Raw genomic sequence first — 22,375 nt, forward strand, 5'->3', positions numbered from 1 at the left:
AATTTAGAGAAAATGATGACTTGTATCTTCTACTGACGAATTTCGTTCATATTTATAAAAATAACACAATGTTCAAAAGTGTAAATTAAAAGATTTTTGTCAGTAGTGCAACTATAAGTCAGGAACTAAAATATTAATTAAATGAATACATTTCTGACGAGATTGTGATTAAACTCTTTTATATTAGACTTTTTTTTCTGAAAGGACCATTTTTAATTTCGGAACTAAGAATTCATTTTATATTTATACCCAATGTATTATGCAAATGGACAACAATCTGTTAGCTGTTATCAGAAACAGTAAAAAAACAGTATATCTATTAGACATTGAACATTATCTGTAATTGCTTTACAAATTTAGAAATTAAATGTCCAAAAAGCATGCAAATACAGTATATGTGTGTTGTGCTGGTTTGTTTTCGATATCAAAGGCTGGTGTTTGTTTATATAATAAATGTAATAATATTTCATCTATGGCGATAAGAAAAAAAAACATTCTCTTATTTATACACGCCTTGACATTAACTGTTACATGTTGATATGTTGCTAGAAGCTTTGATACTATCTAGTCGTAACATGCTTTTTCATTTTTTGATGTTTAACAAATGCATGACAGCATCTTGATGTTTACGTGGATTATTCATATCTAAATTAAGAAATAATTCTATTCTGCCATGTATGCTCTATGCTCATTTTAACATGGGTAGGCATTATATTTGTTAATATCTTAATACCGAGCGTTAGCGAGTTTTTAAATGTTTACAAATATAACGCCTACCCATGATAAAATGAGCATAGAGCATGGCAGGATAGAATTATTTCGATTCTAATAGGAATATTTGAACTTTTTCACTTCGAAGCGGACCTATAGTAGACGCTCGGAATGTCGCCATATTGATTTCATGAACCAAAAACGTTATAGAAAATCAGCAGTTTATCAATAAAAAAAGAACAGAAAAATTTAAACTTACTTTTAGAACGTTTTTATTTGATTTCCTAGCGAGCAACACCAACAAAAATGTCCTTTTTGATCTTTGGCGTTGTTCAAAATTCATCTGACGTTACAATTTCAATTGGCGTCAATCACGTGCAGCCCATGTCCTATGCCCATGTTCTATTTGAAATAGAACATGGCTTTGAACCCAAAGCTTAAGAAGAACGTCATATTAGAATCAGTGAAATTTATTAAGCCTTTAATACGGAGAAATTTTAAGCATGTTTCCTCATTGAAAAGAGGATATAACCACTAAAATTAGAAAACTCAAACGATATGATATCAACAATAAGCACTATTCCATCAAACAGTCTTAACCTTTGACAAAAGGGTCCATCCTGCATTTAGAGAGGCAACTTTATCGTAGATTGTTATTGGTAACAACCATTGCACAACTGCTAAATTGTTTTGTATATGGTTGCATCTGGTTTTAGTATTAAAAGGGGGTTGCAATATATTAGAGCCTGTTTCCTTAATTTATCAAAGAATGTTCACAAGTAACATGTTCACATATAAAAAAAATCACAAAGACACAAAGGGCACTTCAGAATATTGTGATGCATTTGCAATTAATAATAAATCCTTGGTACAAGTACAACAGAGGTTTTTTTTTGTATACCTCCGTATTTTTTGTTTATTATTATTGAAACACCAATCTCAGACATAAGAAAATAATGTCGATGGTTTCTCTAAATTTTCTAGAAAACTAATCATTATAGTCGTGTTTTTATGTCATGTATATACATCGTGAACCCAACAATATAATTAAAATAAATGAAAATTAATTCTCTTACATAATTTTGATTTGCAAAATTATCACGTTAATGTAATGTTGTCATTTCGTTAAATAATTAAATTGAAGGTTTTCATGTCTTACTTTGAATTAATCGAATGCCTACGTAATGTTACTCTGTGCCATTTAACGGAATTTTATATCATTTTAAGCAGAAATAATGTGATCCCACTCGTCTACATCAATGCCTATATTGTAAAGTAAACCAAGGGTCAAGTGTTATAGATGTTATATTTAACTTTAATCCCTCTTGATATTTCCGGTTAATTGAAAATTTGATTTTTACTGTAAAGAATATTTTGTAGTGACATATTTTCTGCAAAAAAGGTAAGAACAGTTATGTAATATCATTCCAAAAATAATCAACCGTGGAATAAATTAGCACAGCCTATTTTAAATATCCCTTTGCTGTGTAAAAGAAACATGTTCAACTATTCAAGATCCTTTATATTGGAATTTTCCGTCATAAACTTATGTATGTATTGCTGGAAGATACGGACATTTTTATCTTAAAACTGCCTTTTTATAAGCATTTGACTACAGTAACTATAGTAAAATATTATCAAGCTTGCAACTATATCTAGCTGAAGTATATTTTTTTGGATCGAATTTTGGAGCTCTCATAACCCTCCTTCTTTGGAAAATATAACTTTGATATTCTGCTACTTGTTCTATACCATTAATCGTGAACTTTTAGCCCTCTTAGGGGGAAAGGGGGGGGGGGGGGGAATCACACGTCATGTTATTTTCTCACGAAGTTAAATTCATTAAAATGAATCTTTGATGAATTTTTGTTCAGATATGTTCTTTGATCGTTCCAATAAAAAATACATAGACATGCAATTTCAATTCATCATTCTCAATATTCCTTTGTACTTCTCCTGCATATGTTTTAAATTAGATCTGAAGGCTTGTTGTCTGTTGTTGAATATACTTTATGCATATATGTAAGACAACACAAATTAGCCATCAATCATACAGGTATGCATATGATCTGCAAAGTGGGTTGACAGAAAAAGAAATTTTGGCTACAACTGGAAAATAAAAATGGTTGCAACTCTTCACCTACAGACCAATTAAAGGTGTTTTTTTTTTACGTGCAGATACTGTGTTACACTTTTAAAATGTTCCCTCAACAATGCGTTTACTGTTACTGATCATGGATGCGTATTTATTTTCATACTGAATAGCCAAATAAGTGACCCCTTTGACATAGGTGTATAATTTCTAATGGCCATAATTCTTTAGCCCAGCAAGCCTTTGGTGTGATCTTGATTGATCGGTTGTATGACAAACATCCAGTACCAAGTTGCAAAGTATCTTAAAAAACAGATTAGAGCTATTATTTATAGGTCTCGATTGCGAAATCGACGAACAAACGTGAAAAAAGACTACTTATTATAAAAGTCGGACTTAAATGCAGGATTCCCATTAATTATCACAGTTCTGATAATTCCAGTTTTGGGTTTTTCACCAGATTGTTTGTAGTTTTTACCGCTTTCTAAGATCATGAAGTTTATAGAGGGACTGTTTCTCGCCTCTTGCATCGCGTTGTGAGTGATGTATGCAAAGCAGGAAACGCCTACCATGTAGACGTACCTATAGTATGCAAAGCAGGATACGCTTACCATGTAGACGTACCTATAGTATGCAAAGCAGGAAACGCTTACCATGTAGACGTACCTATAGTATGCAAAGCAGGAAACGCTCACCATGTAGACGTACCTATAGTATGCAAAGCAGGAAACGCTTACCATGTAGACGTACCTATAGTTTGGATTTCATGTGATTCCCTCAGTTTTTGTTTGTTACATTTGTTTTTCTTCGTAATTGATTTATGAGACTTAACATTGGTTAACTACTGACCATGTTGTCTTAAATGCGTCCCAATACTAATGGTAGAAGTCAATTTCGTACATCGCGCCATTTACACTTGTCAAACATAATCACAAACTAATGTGCACTTTTTTATATAGTGTAAATTTCCATCTATACCCTGCCCTATTGCTATTTTATGTTGATTCAGACATTTTATCCCAAATACCTTCTGTGAAGTTTAGAATTGATATAGTCTTTCTATAGGCATACATTATTAATATTCACATTTGAGTTTGGTGAAACTAATTGATTAAGGACTTAAAACTAATCTCAATTGAGTGGCGGATCTATTTCCTTTTAATGTTTAAACACGGAACAAATTTTACATATTTATAAATTACAAGTACAAATGTATCAAATCGGTTAATGACAACTATGACAAATGGTGAATTGTAGCGCCAATTTTAGCATTGCAGACGACCACTAAATCTATATTTATCTTGCATTAATTTCTTTTGATTGGTTCAAAAAGCATGTTAAGAAATTTTTATTTGATGCTAAAGAATGTGCGAGCACCTTTTGATTTTATCGACATTATACTTAACGAATAGGTGGAGAAGTTTCATGAAAAATGATTTAGATAAAAGGATTTTTACTGGTGATTCAGCCTCACTAGACTTTATGAATCAATTGCACCATGTGAGTTTGATTTTATGTCTTTAATCCTTATATATTTATTATTAATACATTCAATATATTCAGAAAACTATGCGTGTGATAACCGTATCCCTAAATCGTGTTATTTATAAGATGAATTCCTTTTCTATGTATTTCATATATTTTCTTGGGCATTATTATATAAATGATGCTATGTTTTGTAAATGTACAATTTTGAGTTATATTTTTTTCCAAACCAGGGTTTATACCTGCACATTTTCTCGGTATTTAAAAAGTATACTTAAGCTTTATATTCACTCGCTGTCATTTAAATTTTCATAACATTTAAGTTGATATAATTGTACATATACTTTTTTAATATAATCTTTTACTTTCGTTTAAAAGTCAGCGTTCGGTGATCATTAAGGTAGATATGACATCTATAGACACTCAGGACAGAATAGAGGCTCCACGGTCGGTGCCTTATTGCTAACGTATCTATTCCTAAAAAGAACTTAACGTTAATTCTCTAAATACGATTGATTGATTGTTGGTTGTTTAACGTCCAGTGGCAATTATGTAGTGCATGTTTAGGTCGGGAAACTTTGGACTGTTACTGGGAAATGAGGGTATATTGGATAAGGACATACATTCTCCTTTGCAACATACCAACTACGGCCTCTCAAGTAGTTGTTGCAAGGGTTCTTGGCGTTCAAAGAGTGTGTCACCCACTTTCCACGAGGTATTGGATTTAACGTCCACATTCCAACCAGAATGACATGACTTTGAACTTGTATATCCTGCAAAACCATATGACGCCCCATCGGTTTTACAGTTGGTCGGAAGGAGACATAAGTGACCATATTTAAGTCCTAATTCACCCTTCCTAATATTAAATTCCTTTTTAAAATTTTGTTTCAACATTTTCCATTTCACGCATTTTAGGGAAAGGTAGTATTTTTAATATTACGATGATTTTAAGAAAGACAAAAAACTTTTTATGTTATGGTTAGTCTTCTATTTTTTTTATTATATATAAATGTGGAGATGAGTTATGGGTATGATTGCCAATGAGGCAACTTTCAACCATAATTCATTTTTCGTAACTGGGTTGAGCTTTGATGAATTTCAAACGAAACTGAAGGGGGAGTAGCCGTGTACAAAAATATTGCCATAAAGTTATTAGTGATGATTAAAAGCATATGACAAGGCAATTGATTCACAGTTAAGGGCTATTTGCATTTTATTGTGGCTTTGAAGTTCGATTTTATGCAACAGACATAATCGGGTAAACAATTTATGGAACAGGCTAACTTGTTTCCTAGTTTTAAAAAAATGCTAATTTTTCACGTTTACGTCGATTTTGAACGATTTTGACTTATATTTTATAAAGCATTTTATCATTTATGATGTTCACATCAAGCAAGGTTATTCTGCCAAACTGATGTGAACATATTAATTTTATTGGATATAAAGAATTTGGTTGATGTTTATATGCTAGTGAACCTTATGCACTTCAATAAATAGGATCTGGTACTCTCATCATTAGAGTAATGGATAAACCAATACAACACTGAATCATGTAATGAAACAAAAGAGTGCACTTTCTATGCAACGAGGATCATAAAGACGATATTGATTACGTTCAACATATTCTTGTCGTTCGGAAACTGTGATGTTTGCTAATAGATCCTTTTTATGATTTGATGCACATTGTTCTTTCTGTGCTTTCTTCCATTGTTCTTATGAATACGTTAGTGCTTTCTGCTTATTTCGTTGTTCTAAGGAAACATTTTGTCATCTGTTTCGATAGTCACTATTGAAATAAAATAAAAATCAGTTAAAATTAGAATTATCTTATAATTCAACCAGGTTCAATAACAAAATATATAATTCATATACGGTGTTGTGCGAATTTTGATTCGACCTTCTCTAAATTGAAATAGAATACAAACACTAGTTAAACAATCTAGTTACGTATAAAAACTTTTGAAGAAACAACACATAAAAAACTAAGCTTATAAAAACGTACTCTGACACGACATACACATTTGAAGAATGTTAATCTTGCTACTATTGTGGTTTTATTTGGGGGTTTAAGTTTATGCATTGTTTACCATTTTTAGTGATTTTGTTAAATGACATTTTGTTGAATACGCCGAGTTGAAGACTTTGATTCCGTCCAAAGCGCTTTTTTGTATTAGCCTCCATCAAGAACGCTCGACCCTTAAAATGAAAGCCTACTGTAGGATGCATAGAAGCTGGGATAAGTGAAAAACTATGATATGAAAGGGCCTTAAGTGAATGGCCAAATCTATTTAAGGTCAACTGTGAATGTTGACTTTGGAACCTAATTTTATTTATAATTTCCGAATTTTATCAACTGAGAATTTAAGGAAGGTTTGGCATCAAACGAACTAAATCTTTATCATGAAGTCATTGTGTACTTGTGTTACTTGTCAGCATTTGGTGAAGATGAATTGGACGAGAAATGTTATAATAACATACTTAGTCTCTGTGTTCTTGGAATTTTTTTAATAACATGTACCTGTTAATATAGTCTTTTCGCGCCCATCTACCCATCACGCTGTAATATTGGAAACTTTATGAAATTTCTACTTGTACATTTGTACTTGGCCTATAACGCCATCTTTGGAAGATGGAATCTGATTCCAATTATCGGAAAAACATGTCTTGTACCTAAGAATTATGTTCCAATAAACAGGAAACCAATATAGAAAACACCTGTCAAGTACCTTTTCATATTCATCGTATAATAAGTATATATAACATTGCATTATTGCTTAATCTATAATAATATGTTTTTTTCAAAATTTGTATGAATCTGAAAGGTGTATAGTGGGGAAATATTTTTAGAAACAGTTCAAATTTCGCAACGAATCGATCTTTTGTAGATGCTCGGTTGTACATTTTGAAGTTTAACGTCCACCATATATACGAAATAATGAAATACGCGTTTGTGCTAAAGAATTGCTATAGTAAAATTTAGGAAAACAGAACAAACAAAAACTATGAATCTCCATGGTTGTAAAATATTAAATGGAGGAGCACAACCTGGATCAAAATCCAGAAATCAAGAGGGCAATCGGAAAACTTTTAATCAGAGAAACAACCGACTAAAACTAAAAAAAAACTCAACCATAACACAACAGGTAAAAAAAAAATGTTATCAACCAAATCGGTTGGCTTTCAAAGCGAACTTCAACTCAAAAATTCAACATGAACTGATGATTTATCTTGTATTCCTGCTTCACTGGTAACTTTGTGATACTCGTGTCAAACGTACTTTTCTTCATTAACGGATATTTTCTTTGATTTATTAGACGTATATATATATATACATATAGTTATTTGTATTTCCTTATTAGAAATAGAAAAGAGTAAATTTAAGTTTAATAGGGGAAAAAACAGTGCAATAATAATTTTTAAGTTTAACGTCACTATATAATCTTTAAAGCGAATTTTATAGGTTTTAACATCACGCGGTTAAAAACTTTATACCGCCATAAATTAAATTGACTTATAAAGTCATCAATTGAAAAATATTTAAACTGCTTATCAGTTTCTATGCTAAATATATTACAAGAAGAAAGCTTTTATGTTAGATACAAAATGACATTTATATTGAAAGCTGTCTTGTCACTTTATTAGGTACGATATTGTGTTACTTGCATATCATATACCCCAGGGATTTTAATTTATATCTAACATTTTTCTTTTTCTAAGTTTATGTAAGGTTTTGGGATGTGTACGCTTTGTTTGTGTCTATTTTTGATAAATTGCGGTCATGCACATTGTCAATTATTTTAACAGGTTTGTATCTCATTACAGGTGCTCTGGTATTTTCATTCATTTACAATGTTTACAATCGATTGCCTCGAGACATTCTTGTCACTAAACTTGTGTTTGAAGTGCAGGTATACTTTATCAAAAGTGACAATTGAGGAAAAGCAAATAATATTTCCCATTCCAATTGATTAATATATTTTCTTTCTACTGAATCATATGACATATTAGATAAATTGAGAACACAGCGATTACGTTTTATTTAAAAAAAAAAAAATCTCAGTAATAAAATTAAGAATGGAAATAATGAATGTGTCAAAGAGACAAAAACCTGATCAAAGGACAGAAAAAAGCCGAAGTCCACCAATGGGTCTTCAACATGGCGATAAATTTCGCACCCGGAGGCGGGTTCAGCTGGCCCCTAGATATTGTCCTTAGTCGAAAAATGTAAAAATAGTCGGACAAAAGGTCAAAATCATTACCATTTTACTGACTGTTAGTTAATTAATGGTATAAGGAAAGGGAATTGAAATCAATTTAATCTTTGAATATGTGATTTTAGAAGTTTTGAAAACTATTTGAAAGTATGCAGTTCGGAAAATCGGAACTAGTTATGGATGGTATCATGGTAATGAGTGAATAGAACGTCACCGGTATTGGAAAATCTGAAAGTAAAAATTAATGATAAAAGAGTACTAGAATATTAGATGTTTCTAAATATGATGAGAAGATCAGGTAGGGGACACAGTCGGTACTTACAGTAAACCCTGTCTGTTGGTTTTTCAATTTCTAAATAGGATAAGAAAACTAACTGGTATCGGCGTTGAGAATTTTAATTAGAATATAATCTGTTTTTTGCATTTAACATTCGCATTGAAGAAAAATGTTAAAACAGAAAATGTAGACGAACTTTCAATTTCGAAAAGAGTACTGGTGTACTGCATTGTAGTGTAGTCAAAGTTTTGTGTTGATGTAAAGTAATTGTGGTTGTGATTGAAAGCATTTATATATATCTTTAGAACGATACGAAATGTGTTTGTTCAAAGTGTTATGAAGATATTTTCTTGCTATTGGAGGGTTTTTGACGAACATCGTGAAGTTAATTCTTTAAACGGATTCTTGTAATCAGACATAAAGAAGGAATGTTGACACTCTCCTCTATGATATTTAAAATAACCAAACTATTTCTGATTTGCTTTAAGTCTAAGGATTTGTAAGTGAGTGTATACGTATATATAAGAACAATTTATATGTATTGGTGATTTAATGTTCCCTTACAAAAACTAAGAAAAGATATTAAGACATATTGCTATAGAGGGTTTTTCAGCCAGAACAATAAACTTTAAGCATTCCCATTTAAACAGTATTGCTCATTAAATTCAATTCAATTCGATTCAATTCAATTCAAATCTTTATTGCCATAAAACTACATATTTATAGTGTATGACACAACATAACAAAATGAAAATAAAAAATAACAACAAGATCATTAATATACACAATAAAAGTATATATTTTAAGAGTCCTTTTGTCCTTAGTTCAATAGACTGTATTAAAAAGGATACTAGCTTATTTACCTGAATGTGTGAAATTGGGTTGATCTTTTCTATTATTATGGTTTCTATTACAATATAAAAAGAAATGAATTTCATCTTCAATTTGTTTACATTTTTTGCATAATCTTTCTTCTCTTGGTATTTTAAGGTATCTTCCATTTTCTATTAATAAATTATGGTCACTTAATCTAAATTTTGTTATTAAAGAATGCATCATTACACAGGCTAGGAGACGCTCGACTTTGTCTATAATGTTGAATGCCGGATTGGAAGTCCAGGTGGTCATTTTGTAAACCAAGTCCACCGTTTAGCTCATTCAGATTTTTTTTTAGAATGAGTAGTCCATTTTGACACCATACATGCAGTTCCAACTTATTTCGAAGTTATCAGGAAGGATCAAGGCAATCTTAATATTTTCAGTCGATGAGCTGGTTTGTGCTATAATTTAGGCCCCAAAATTGATAAAAACAGCATAAATAGAAATATCTAATAGAGAAAAAAAGTAAAGCAAATTGAAAAGGAAAATTGAGTGACTTGAATTCCAGTATATTTTTTTTCGATTGAAAAATATTATTTTGGACTGCAAGATTTTGACCCCCAACTTAACTGGGAAATTGCAATCATTAATTAAAGAAATTACTATATCAACCTTCCTAATCATCTCTAAGTGCCTATGGTTTTAGTTTACAATTAAATCTAAGATTTTTATCACCTAAGTCGTTATCTGTTTCTTCACTGTCTTCCTTGTCCAATTCTTAAAGGAATAACTTTGCACATGTTCATTTCTAATTGTTTCTTGGCTCAGATCATATCAACTTTTGTCTTTCAGTTTAACACACCCGATTACTTGACCTCTTTTTTTCTACTACGAAATGTATTTTTCATTACCATTACCATCAACGATCGTTGTTTACTAGTATTCCTTTTGTCATTTTTCTATTTCGTTACAGCTTTAATTTGTTGTGCTCACACATTGTTGTCAAACATTGTTGTCAATACGATGGAATTCTTTACGACTGGCATACAAGTTAGAGGTAGCTAGCTTTAAAACCAAGTTTAATCCACCATTTTCTACACAATGAAATAACTGTATCAAGTCAGAAATATGAAAGTAGTTTTCTGCTGTCATTGTATTGTCTATTTATTGTATCTTTTTGCAATCATTTGATTGATTGATTGATTGATTGATTGATTGATTGATTGATTGAAGGTGTTAAACACAAATTTGAGCCCTATTTGCCATGTTGTGGCTCTCAGTTTTTATTGGTGGAGAAAGTGCTCGGAAACCATACTTTTTGATATCTGTTCATTAGAAGGTGCATGACGTAGAACATTTTGAACGCAGGATACATCGCGTTAGACATTCCTTTTATAATCACAAATTGTCAATATCGTGTTATTTTATTTTTGTTTTTAATGATTAAAGACTTGTTTATTCTTTATAATCATTTTTAAATGTTCAATGGAAAACTTTGTTACATTTTTGTTTGATAATTGAATGTGAAACCACACAAACGTACTTAAAGAACTTGGAATCGATCAATGAAAGATTTAAATTTGATAAACTTTGATTTCCAAATGCAATTGAATAAAAGATAAAAAAATTATCCGGAAAAGTCTTTACTTTTTGATATGTATCGCTTCTTAAATTACAAAAAAATACAACTGATCAAAAAACGTGCAGTCCATAAAAAAATGTCCATAGTCATACGCTAATAATCAACGGGACAAGTATAAAAAAAGTTGTATGACTTGGAACAGGCATTTCCCGAAGAAAATGATGGGTTAAACCTGGTGTTATATCTAGCTTAACCTCAAACATGTCTGGCAGTAGTTTATAGTCTGTAATATTCACAAAATTTGGTTAGCAAACCAAACAGAAATAATAGATTAAGTTAAGTTATAGTTATTGACCCAGCAAGTCGGTATATTGGATTTAATCTGCACATTGTTAAATTTATTAAAAAAAAAAATTCTAATCAGTGACGATTCAAATCGGTGTTATTGAGTAAAGATAAGTTTTTTTTTCTTTCCTTAATGATATGTTTGATATGTTTAGAGAAAGATGAACCGAGGACGATGTTAGTACATAAATTTAAAATGTCAATTTTGTCTTTAAAACACTGATTTAAGATTTACATTGTGTACACACGAAATAAAATTAAATATGTTATGTCCCAGTTTAGATAATAAAAAAGGAAGGAGAAACCTTTCTTTTTTCATCAGGGGCCTGGTTTGCCAGTTTTTTTTGGTTTTTTTTTACTGTAATCACTAGTTAACACTGAGGGTTTGAGGGTGAACTCCCCCGTGCGGGAGTTTTCGACTCCAATTTCAATTGATTGGGACTGTCAGTATTCCTATCAAAGGTGTGTGGTTTTCTCGGGCACTTCGGCTTCCTTAACCAATAAAAACTGGGCGCCTCGAAATAGCCGAAATGTTGCTCGTAAAAGTTACGTTAAAAACACAAAAAATCAATCCATAATTTTTTGTTTTCTTATTTTGAACTTACGATGTTTGTACAAAGTGTTTAATTGATCAACTTTTTTGTAACTTCAAGTCAAATGGCGGACTTAAAAAAAATATTAGGGGTGGAGGGGGGGGATAGGTTGTTCATCCTTGAATTGGACAACGTAACATTTTTAGTCTCGCTACAATCGTTGGTATTTTATAATTTTATAGAATACATGTAACACCCCTTTCAGAATTCAGGAAACGTCCCTAAAGGTAAGAATAGATTTGAACTGTGCAGTTATCTGAGGTAGTTAATGCACACCTTAGCTGTGCATTATTAAGATTATAGCACAGTAAGAACAAAGAGATTTTACCCATGTCATGTGTTAATGTGACATAATTGGGATGCGGCAGCCCAAACTGTGTAAACATACATATTAACAGACATACCACACAACTGACTTAAAAATGCAAACAAAAATGCAAACTAGTAAAAATCTGCACAATAAAAATGTATAGGCTAGACTGAACTGGTTCCCCAATAAAAAGTAAGACAATCACAAGCAAAATTAGTCGTTTTGTGATAAAAAGAAACGGTTATGGTTATGTCTCACGCCATTTTCTTTTCACTGCATTAGAACAAAATATTTGTATTTAAAGCGCACCTATCAGATTATAAATAAGTCAGCTTCACTTTCGAATGTCAAACTAAACAAAATATCATTAAGAGAATAAATTCTTATTTTTGTATAAAAAAGAATGTCACGATGTTTCCTTAAATGAATAATTGTTCTATTTGACATAAAGATTGAATTTATTTATAACAAATCATTTATTTTTCTGAAAATTGATTTGTTATTGAAATGGTACATGTGACATATATATAAATAATACAATATCGTTGAGTCTTTGAGATACATTCTTTATGCAAAGAAAAATGTGGTAGAAAATAGCAATCTTCTATAATGTAGATTGAAGCGTCGTACGTAGCTAACATAGATCTATAGAGTTGTCTCATTGGCACTCATACCACATCTTCATATATCTATATAGGGGGAAATATAATTATTACACAAATATCTAGCTGTAAAAAACTAGGGTAAATCTGAATGATCCATATATTCTAATCATATGTTAATCGTGTAGCATTCTTCGATCTTTAGTTTGATTGGTAGATTGTTATTTGCTTAACGTCCAGTGGAAAATATTTCATGTATATGTATTATGTGTTTTGTAATATGATTTAGAGATCAAATCTTATATTATACTTATAGTATATTATGTAGAGGTATAATCTTCAAACATAACAATCATTTATTTACAGATGTCTTTGACACGAAATCATATATTCAATATTTGTCGTTTTTAAATTCTGCAAGGTCAAATGTTATTATTCTGCAAGGTTACAGGTTAACAGTCGATATATGTTCCCCCTTTTTTCACGCAAATAACACTTCAAAAAATAATCTTAAAAAGATAAATGAAGGCGAGAAGAGAGATTAAAAAAAAAATGGCGCAACGGGACTTGTTTTTTTAATTAGTCTTTCAGTATCATGCTCGTTTCAATTTATGTTTCTCCGATGTTGTATATTAACCTAGTCTGTCGTAAAGCTGAACTTTTGACATTAGCTCTGGTTCTTAACATAACTATATACATTGGGCCATGATACAGTATATAGACGGCGTGCACAAAGCTGAGTCCACAAACGTAACGTCTTCAAATTACTAAAACCATTTACGACGTTGGCATTTCCCCCCAGAAAACAAGCGCATAACAAAAGCACTGGACACTTAGTTTATCACATAACTTTAAATATTTACGTTCAACATATTTCTTTTTCTTTCGAACAAAAAAGTGCAGCAAATGCACATTCTGGAAATATAAATAAATATATGCTAAGAGCAGTGCAATGGAAATGATTAGCGACTTTGTCGTAAACCCTTTTAAGAAAATAGCGTTAAAACGTCATTTCTTTAGATTGTAACATAAGAGCTGGACATTAAAAAAATTCAGGTGTTCAGTCGAGACTATCGAATCATTCATATTTTGCAGATTATCTTAAACCTCTGGTTATGCACATTTTGAATACCAAGTCATTTTGAAATAAAAAAAATTGCAATTGCATATTTTTTCTTGCCGATTCTTCCATTTCGATTATTGGTCCTTCCAAATTACTGCTTCTTACACATAACGAAGATAATTCCAAACTTATCTACCATGATCGTTTTTGATTTTTTTTGCGATGAATTTCGTGTGATGTCCGAGTCCGAGTCCGAACAATTCTGTAATACGAAAATGCAGGAAAATATGTTGAATTTTGTATAAGTTTTAGGTCAAAAACTCTAATTTATACTTATTTAATGTTACAAGTTACACCTTATTTTTGCCGTTTTCTATATGTCCGTTTCCTGCTTTATAGATTAAATTTTAATTTACCTTACTATTAATGTGGATTTTAATGGCATGCATTTATTATTTTATCATAAAAAAATTCTTATTCTTATTTTTATTCAAAAATATTTTGAATACGGTGGTAAAGAACTTTTTAAAAAGCGCATTTTACAGTTGCCGTCAACTTCGTGCACGCCGTCTTAGGTTTCTTAAAGGTTAAGATGATTTTCTGTCCATTTGGGAATTTTTAAATTAAACAATATAATATGTTATATTACTTGAAGCTGAGCAATCGGATTCTCGATCTGATAATGACGGTCTGCGATTGTCAATATTGATCGAATGGTACATGTATAACAAATCGGACAAAAATCAAAAGTTCTGTTATTTCTTATTCATAAATCAGATTTCTTGCTCATACAGTATACTTATTCTACATATATACAATTATGTGTCTGCTCAATTTTTTTCTATAATCATCTAGACAGAAGTTGTTATTCATCCATTATATGTCTTTCAAAAACACCATCACATCTTTAAAAAGATGATTCTGCATGAATCTAAGTCTGTCAATGTTTGAGACGTTTAATTTCATAATTACATGCAAAAATCAAAACATGAAAGTATTACTTCATTTGCTTCAATTATGGTTGTATTTCATCAGATTTAGACGAAAAATTTGCTCCATTATAGTTATAATTCTACAGATTTACAAGACATTTCAATTTGGCATGTATGTCAGTTAATATTCACTCTTCAAGTACCAAGTGCTTAGATTTATACCTATTTGGTGATTTCATTTATATGAGTACCTTATATGCATGGGAAAATTCGTTACTTGTAAGTATGCAATAAGTATGATTTTGAAGTACCGATAAAAACATTGAGACGATTTTTATTGATTATAGTACAAGGCAATACCAGGTCTGATTCGAATCTTCCATGTTACAGATTTTATATGATCTTGTACTTATATTTCAGTGTTGTTCAGAAACGTGATTTAACATACATGAAGAATACAATCGGTTGATACAACAAATAAATCATAAGGTTTTAACATCTCTTTTTAATCGGAATGATGCATAAATTAGAAGGAATAATTTTCTCATAAGAAACGGATTATCTGGATATTTAGCGACTGAGGAATAAAACGACATTAACAGGTGTTGTGGATTTATGTGACGTAAACTTCGGGATAACTTGTCACAAAAAAGCCATAAACTGTACAAGAAATTAATTTACCAAAAACCATGTCGAAAGCTTAAAAATTTCAAATTATGGCATTTAACATTGTGAAATTGAACGGAAAGATTATAGAAACACCATGAAAGTATGTTTTTATATTTTGAACTGCATTGTTAAGGAACAGTATTATTTATATGACTTCAATCGTACAGATTTAGTCATATTTAATGTTTGCCATCATGTCATGGTGTTTATTAGAATTTTCGAATCTATGTAAAAATTCTTTCGGACTTTAAACCTAAAATCAGCGGTATAAATTTATCTATAAAAATAATATTTGAAATGTTTATTAGGTCAAAACATTCAACGAGGTATAAATATCATTTGAAATTATAATCTCTTGATTTGCATTAATTGATTCACACACCAGGGGTCGTACAGAATCTATCAACAAATAATTTTGGATCAATTGAATTTGTATTTTTTTTACACTAAGTTCTCCGTATCCTCCAAAAATTTGTTACTTTCATTTGTGCCTGTAGCAAGGATTTGTATAGTAAGACTTACTATACAAATCCTTGCCTGTAGTAAATAAAGTTTAACGATCGAAATACTTGTGAACAAATATGAATGCAATGCTTGACATGATTATCGGGGAAAGGAGTTACAAAATACTTAAGTACAAACAAATGACATATATATCAGAAAAAGCAGTAACTACCATGGCCATAAAAAAGACGAATACACAAACAAGTTTACTATAAACACCACAAAGAAACTTCAAATTTGAGCAACACAAAACCCCCAAGAAAACTGAGGGTGAACTCGGATTCTCCAGAAGGGTAACAAGTATTTGCTCTTTACACGTGATATACGCATTGTTGCTTACGTACACTTTTGTTTAAATTAACGATTAACAGTTATGTTCCTCGCTTTAGAATGTCAACTCAGTTTGTTTCTTCCCTCTTTACATACATTTGAAAGTTTGAAATTTGATTTCGGATTAAGAACTAGGATGTTGAGACTATGTATGATAGTCACAGGAAGTTAAATTGTTAGATTTGCACATTAGCAAAAGAATAACATAAGAGAGTAAGATGCATTCGCTATGGTAACTGAAGTGTTTCACGCTTCCATATCTCTGTATTAACAGTGTAGAAACGTTATTTAAAGTAATTGATGTATAGATAATAAATATTTAACAAATTGAAGTTTTAAATCCGTTTCCCAACTATTGCTGTTAATTTTTGGAACAATAAACAAAAAAATACTCTTGATTTTACGGATATTAATGGGAAATTTCTTGGTCTCATTACTTGTTATTTACATGTTTGTAATGTGTTATTTCTAACTATCAAATACCTGTTTCCATTAGTTCTAGACTTTGGAATTTCTACTCACAAAAAAATCCATCAAAATGCATTAGATCTGAAATTTTGTAAATTCAAAAGTAGTCAACTTTTGCTAATGGTTAATTAGTATATAATTATTGTGTTTTTGTCCAAGCAAAATGTTTAACTTCAAAATTGAATATTTGTACAGCTTCTATTTCAATGGTTATGCAAACAAAGTAAATTGTAAACTCTTTCTCAATTTACTTCCACTGTTTTGTTTATGGTTTTCGGGCGATGTTACCTTTCAGGACGATTTAAAAGAACACAAAGTTATTAGTGTATATATAAAATTACATGTCAGAGTTTCACTTAACTCTTAATGGATGAGGCTGGTCGTTACTTTGTTAAATTTCAGTCAAGCCAGTCTTTAATCACGATGGACTTCGTTGATAAAGAGTTTAATATGCTATAATTTTCGTGTACCACCTTTGTCTATAGTATATAAACCTACAGTATGAACCCAACGTAGCACGTTCACCACAAGTATATGTCATATGGAGTTCAGTCAGGCGTATATTTACGATATTTTCCTCATAATGCGATAAGTACAGGAGATGAAGATATATAATGATTTACCTATAACATCTCATCAGATTCAGAAAGTCTTGGCGTATGCACAGATTAACATTTTGGAGAGGACGTGCATGTTGTTTTAATGCTGCATAAAATCAACATTTTAGCGAATTGATTGGCTGGACTTCACTGATTTTGTGTTAGAGCTTGTTAGTTTTCTGTGGAAATTTTGTGCATATTAACGAGTTAAAAATCCAATGATAACAATTTATATTTTCAGGCTACGATTAACTTTAAGCAATTAAGGACTTGTAGTAGTAATTGATATGGACAAATGATTTCTATTGGAAAAAGTAAGTGATATATTTATATTCCTTTCGATATTCAATATATAAGTAATTCATCTTGGTTTTAAATACATGTATTTTTTTTATTTGAAAACATGACATATCACATATGATTGCACTGTTAATATACGATGGGATATGGAAACAAGATAACCTTTATAGATTATTTATTTTGCTGTTATAAGAGATATCAATAAGAGCATAGAACAAAGGCTCATAGGCACCTGCTAAATGATTTTTTGTGTTTTTCACACCAATTTACTTAATAAATAAAAAACAGTCACTCATTAAAACTGATTTAGTATGATTTATACATTCCGAAATTGATATTGGATTTGAAGTTGACCGTAGAAGAATTACGTTATTAATTATGGTCCCCTTTTGCTCATATAACTCCGCTCTTTGACGATATTTATAATACTTAGCAATCACATTTTTGGGTTTGAGTTTTACTGGTGAAGATAAATACAGGAAAGTGCTTCGGACGTACCACATTTATAAAGTGTTTGTTTTGATTTTGTATGAATCTGTAAAAGCATGTTGTAGCATAATTTTTCCTACTAAATCAATAAAAAAATATCTCTGGAATGGTTGATATATACTTCAAAATCAGCATACTACCGTCTTTCGATGTTATTATCTGAAGCACAACTATGACATAAAATAATTGGATATTAATAATAATGTAATAATAATGTAATATAACCTGAAGGATATAAAAATTAATAAGTGCTAAATTAATTATCTATTAGATATTAAAATGTCATGTATTATAGGAGTAATAAGATGGATCTAAATGTTTGAATAGTATTGACAAGTTCTTTCCTATTTTCATCATATTGAGGCATTATATGCAGCACCAATTATCCGTATATTGCACGCAGTATGATAGGATCAAATAGAGTACACATAGACAAATATATATATAGAGTTCACCTAGTAACATCCTATGCAAATTATATATTAAATAGATTTGTTTCGGTACAAAAGAATATGTTGCATCTTTTGACTTACAACTAAGAAGTTTAATACGAATAAAATAACACTATATAAATTTGATGCGTTCTAAGCTGTTTTCTGTATTTTATAACCTTATTTACGTAGGCTTAAACGCAAACATATGAAAGACAAAAAGGATGTATAGGTACTGTAAAACGTGAGGAGCTTTAAAAAAGGTCAAATACATCCAAGGTCAACTTTGCATGCAGAACTTGGAGCTTTAGTTTCGTAAAATTATCTTAAGTTGACATCACATGGATTTATATGTAGTTATTTCGTATGTCCTTATATGTCATTCACCTCTTCAACTTTTTCGGTTCTTATACATCATAGGCTCACATATTCGACTTCGAGCGTTCGCGATGAGGGTGAATCCAGAAATGTACTTAGAACGCGTGAACGTTGAAGAATTACCTCCAAAGTTTAAAGTGAACAGATGTTATAAATGTTGCATCGCAAATTTTGATTACATTGTTTTTGTTCTATTTTTACGCCTAAGTAATCTCTAAAATATAGTAACCTACTTCTAAAGATTTATGAGCGTTTGTATAAGTGTTGATAGAGATTTGAAACACATATGCAAATATTAAAAATGATTTTAAAATGTTAAGATAAGCATGATTTACAACAGTTTATCGTGTCTACTTTGCCCAAGATCCATTATGATATGATGCAAATTTCTGTTTTTCAAGTGTAGATTTGATATTTGGTGTTGATCTGTATCTTTTATATACCTTTTTAGAGATTACGGTGTTAATCCACTTAATGAGAAAGTTGTTTTATTTTCCCAATAAACCTGATTCCCGAAAAGGAAATGTATACGTCTAGGGAATCTTTATGAGAAATATTAGTTTACCAGGATTATGTCAAAAACATAATTTAGAAAAGTTTTTACATAGCAGATGTTGTAAATGCAATGTTGCATTTGACTGAAATGATTTTTTTTTACAGAAAGACACAATCATGACAGATCATGACAAACACGCTTTAAAAAAACGGAGTGTCTATTCGTCCGGCTAGCCGGACGAATAGTTAAAAATCTCTATTCGTCCGGCCATCCGTCTGCGGATGCGCAAATCTTCGATATCAATAAAGTATCATGTGACGCGGAAAGTGTCCCGGATGAGGTGTCGGATAACACACGCGGTGTCGGATAGCACACGCGCGTATGCAATGGACGTTTTGAGAATTGGAGATCGTGATTCATATTTAAAGATGTCATAGAGAAAACCAGAGAGAATGTGATTGCTTTAAACAAATGTCTATAGGAGTGATTCCAGAACAATAGCGTATGCATGTTAACTGTGAGGAATAAGCCTGAAATTAAAGTGAAATTGATGATTTACCCAATTTACCTTATGGAGGCAAAATGCATTCGGAAAAAATATAATATCAATTAAACTTGCTTGGATGCATTATTTTCAAGTTATACTACAACGGAGATCTATGAACATACTGATATGCCGAGACTGGGAATAAGACACCAGGGTTGGGGGATCCCCCCTTTTTTTCGGTTGTATCTAAATATTTATTATATACATTTTTTTTCTAAAACAAATCTTATCGAAAACACAATGCTACTTTTGGGGACAGGTTACACGTGCCTACCATTTTCTCTAATTTCCTATGAATTAAAAATCGCCGAACAATTTAAGTGAAGAATTGTGCACTGATAATCATATGAGGACCTTACTTTAACCAAACTTCACAGAAACAATAATTCAGGATCTTTTAGAATCATAGATGAAGCCAAAAATGATTGGCCCGACTATTTACTTTACAGGAAATTCATATGCAGAACAACAAAAGAGAGAATCATTCCCCCTCCCTCAGTACCCAAAAAAATGGAGGGATGGATGGCCATCTTTTTCAAGACAGACAAATAAGAATTATTACCGTTAAAAAAAATGTGAAAAGAGTCCAAATTTTATCATAAATTTGATTGTATGATGTATATTAAATAAAGCTATTGCATATTGATACACAAAACTATGACTGGAATCAATACAAATATTGGAATACAAAAGACCATGCACATTAAACCACTAAAGCCCTATTCCTCAGAAAATATATGCGCACATAGAATATTAGAATAAAAAAGTCTGAATCAAATGTATAGTTTATTTCTTTTTTTTTTAGAATGACTTCTTTTTCATAAAAAGATGTTAGACAATATAATTTAAAACAACTCGTGCTTTATTAAAAACCTTCAAAACACGATGTTATATCTTCATCATTATATTTTTGGCCGGACAAATAGCGAAAAACCGTAAAAAATGCTATTTGTCCGGCTTGCCGGATGAATAGACATTTTTGACTATTTGTCCGGCTAGCCGGACGAATAGCCACTGCCTTAAAAAAACGAAAGTTAATCAATATCATAACGCATGTACGTATATGTACACACACATTAACATGGTCGTGTAACAGCAACACAAATCTTTTGATTACATTTGTAAAATGTCTCACGTTTGAAAGCTATCAATTGTTCGATAGATACTAGGATCAACATTTTGTACTCAAGTGTGCAATCGTATAAAACTAAGTTTTTACAACAAACCAAAGATATTATAAAAGAGCAAAATGTCTTATTTGTGTCATTCGGTACTCGGTGTTTCATTGAAGAAGACCTCACATCATTTTTTATCCATTTTTAATTGCTAGCCTTAAGAATAGCAATAATAACAATAATGGTTAAAATATGTATTTCAAATCCGCATAAACTGATAAACGTGCATCATCGAGAACAGGAGGAACACACTAGATTTTCAATATGTATACAAAAGAGTTCATAATAATAAAATAATATCAACACTTCATCCCAAATAACTTTTCTAAAGAAGTCTTTATTGTGCGCTTGGCACTTATTTTAACGAACCAATAACTCTGTCAAACACTACAACATGGTACAATGGTTACTTCCATGATTAGATAGCTTCATTCGGCATACTAGCCAGTCTATACAGAAAAATGCGATATGCATTCACAAATAGCTTTCACTACAAGTGGAACAAATTGGTATTATGATGGTCAGACATTTGACGAATGTAAACATATTAGAATCTTTAGACGATCATAACAAACAAATAAGTGATACATTCTGGGTCTGATATATAAATGATGAGAAATCAAACCGACCAAGTACGACATATTGTTAGGCGTTGAGAGAAACGTTAACTGAATCTGTTGTGTACTGAAACGTTCCAATACAGAATATAGCTTGCTTAGGTAATATGTAAAATGATTCGCATTATCTGTAGACACATGGAAGTGTGTATATTGTCTTTGTTACTTCCATGGTAGAAGGTTGGTTATTCCACCGAAGTAGCGGGGTATAATTAATATGTCTACACTGTAAAAATGGTGTTTAGATCCTAAGCACATCTTTTGTGCACTTTTTTTTTTACATGTTTAGATCTAAACGTGTATCGGTACAATGTGTTTAGGATTGTGTTTAGAATCCTGTTTAG

At 31.1% G+C, this 22,375-nt stretch overlaps 1 protein-coding gene across 2 annotated transcripts in view; it reads left to right on the forward strand.

Annotated features, from left to right (window-relative positions):
• Positions 1-2,081: 2,081 nt before the first annotated feature.
• LOC139519943 (C-C chemokine receptor type 1-like) overlaps positions 2,082-22,375 on the forward strand; it is a 74,034-nt gene continuing 53,740 nt past the window's right edge. Inside the window, exons 1-2 of one of the 2 annotated variants that reach the window (XM_071312262.1) lie at positions 2,082-2,113; positions 17,840-17,912. The gene's annotated coding sequence lies outside the window, so the exon portion shown is untranslated. Of the gene's footprint in view, positions 2,114-4,176; positions 4,304-17,839; positions 17,913-22,375 lie in introns of those variants that run through there. The other variant, XM_071312261.1, reaches the window with a different exon arrangement.

Source organism: Mytilus edulis, chromosome 4, assembly GCF_963676685.1.
Source record: "Mytilus edulis chromosome 4, xbMytEdul2.2, whole genome shotgun sequence".
NCBI lineage: Eukaryota > Metazoa > Mollusca > Bivalvia > Mytilida > Mytilidae > Mytilus > Mytilus edulis.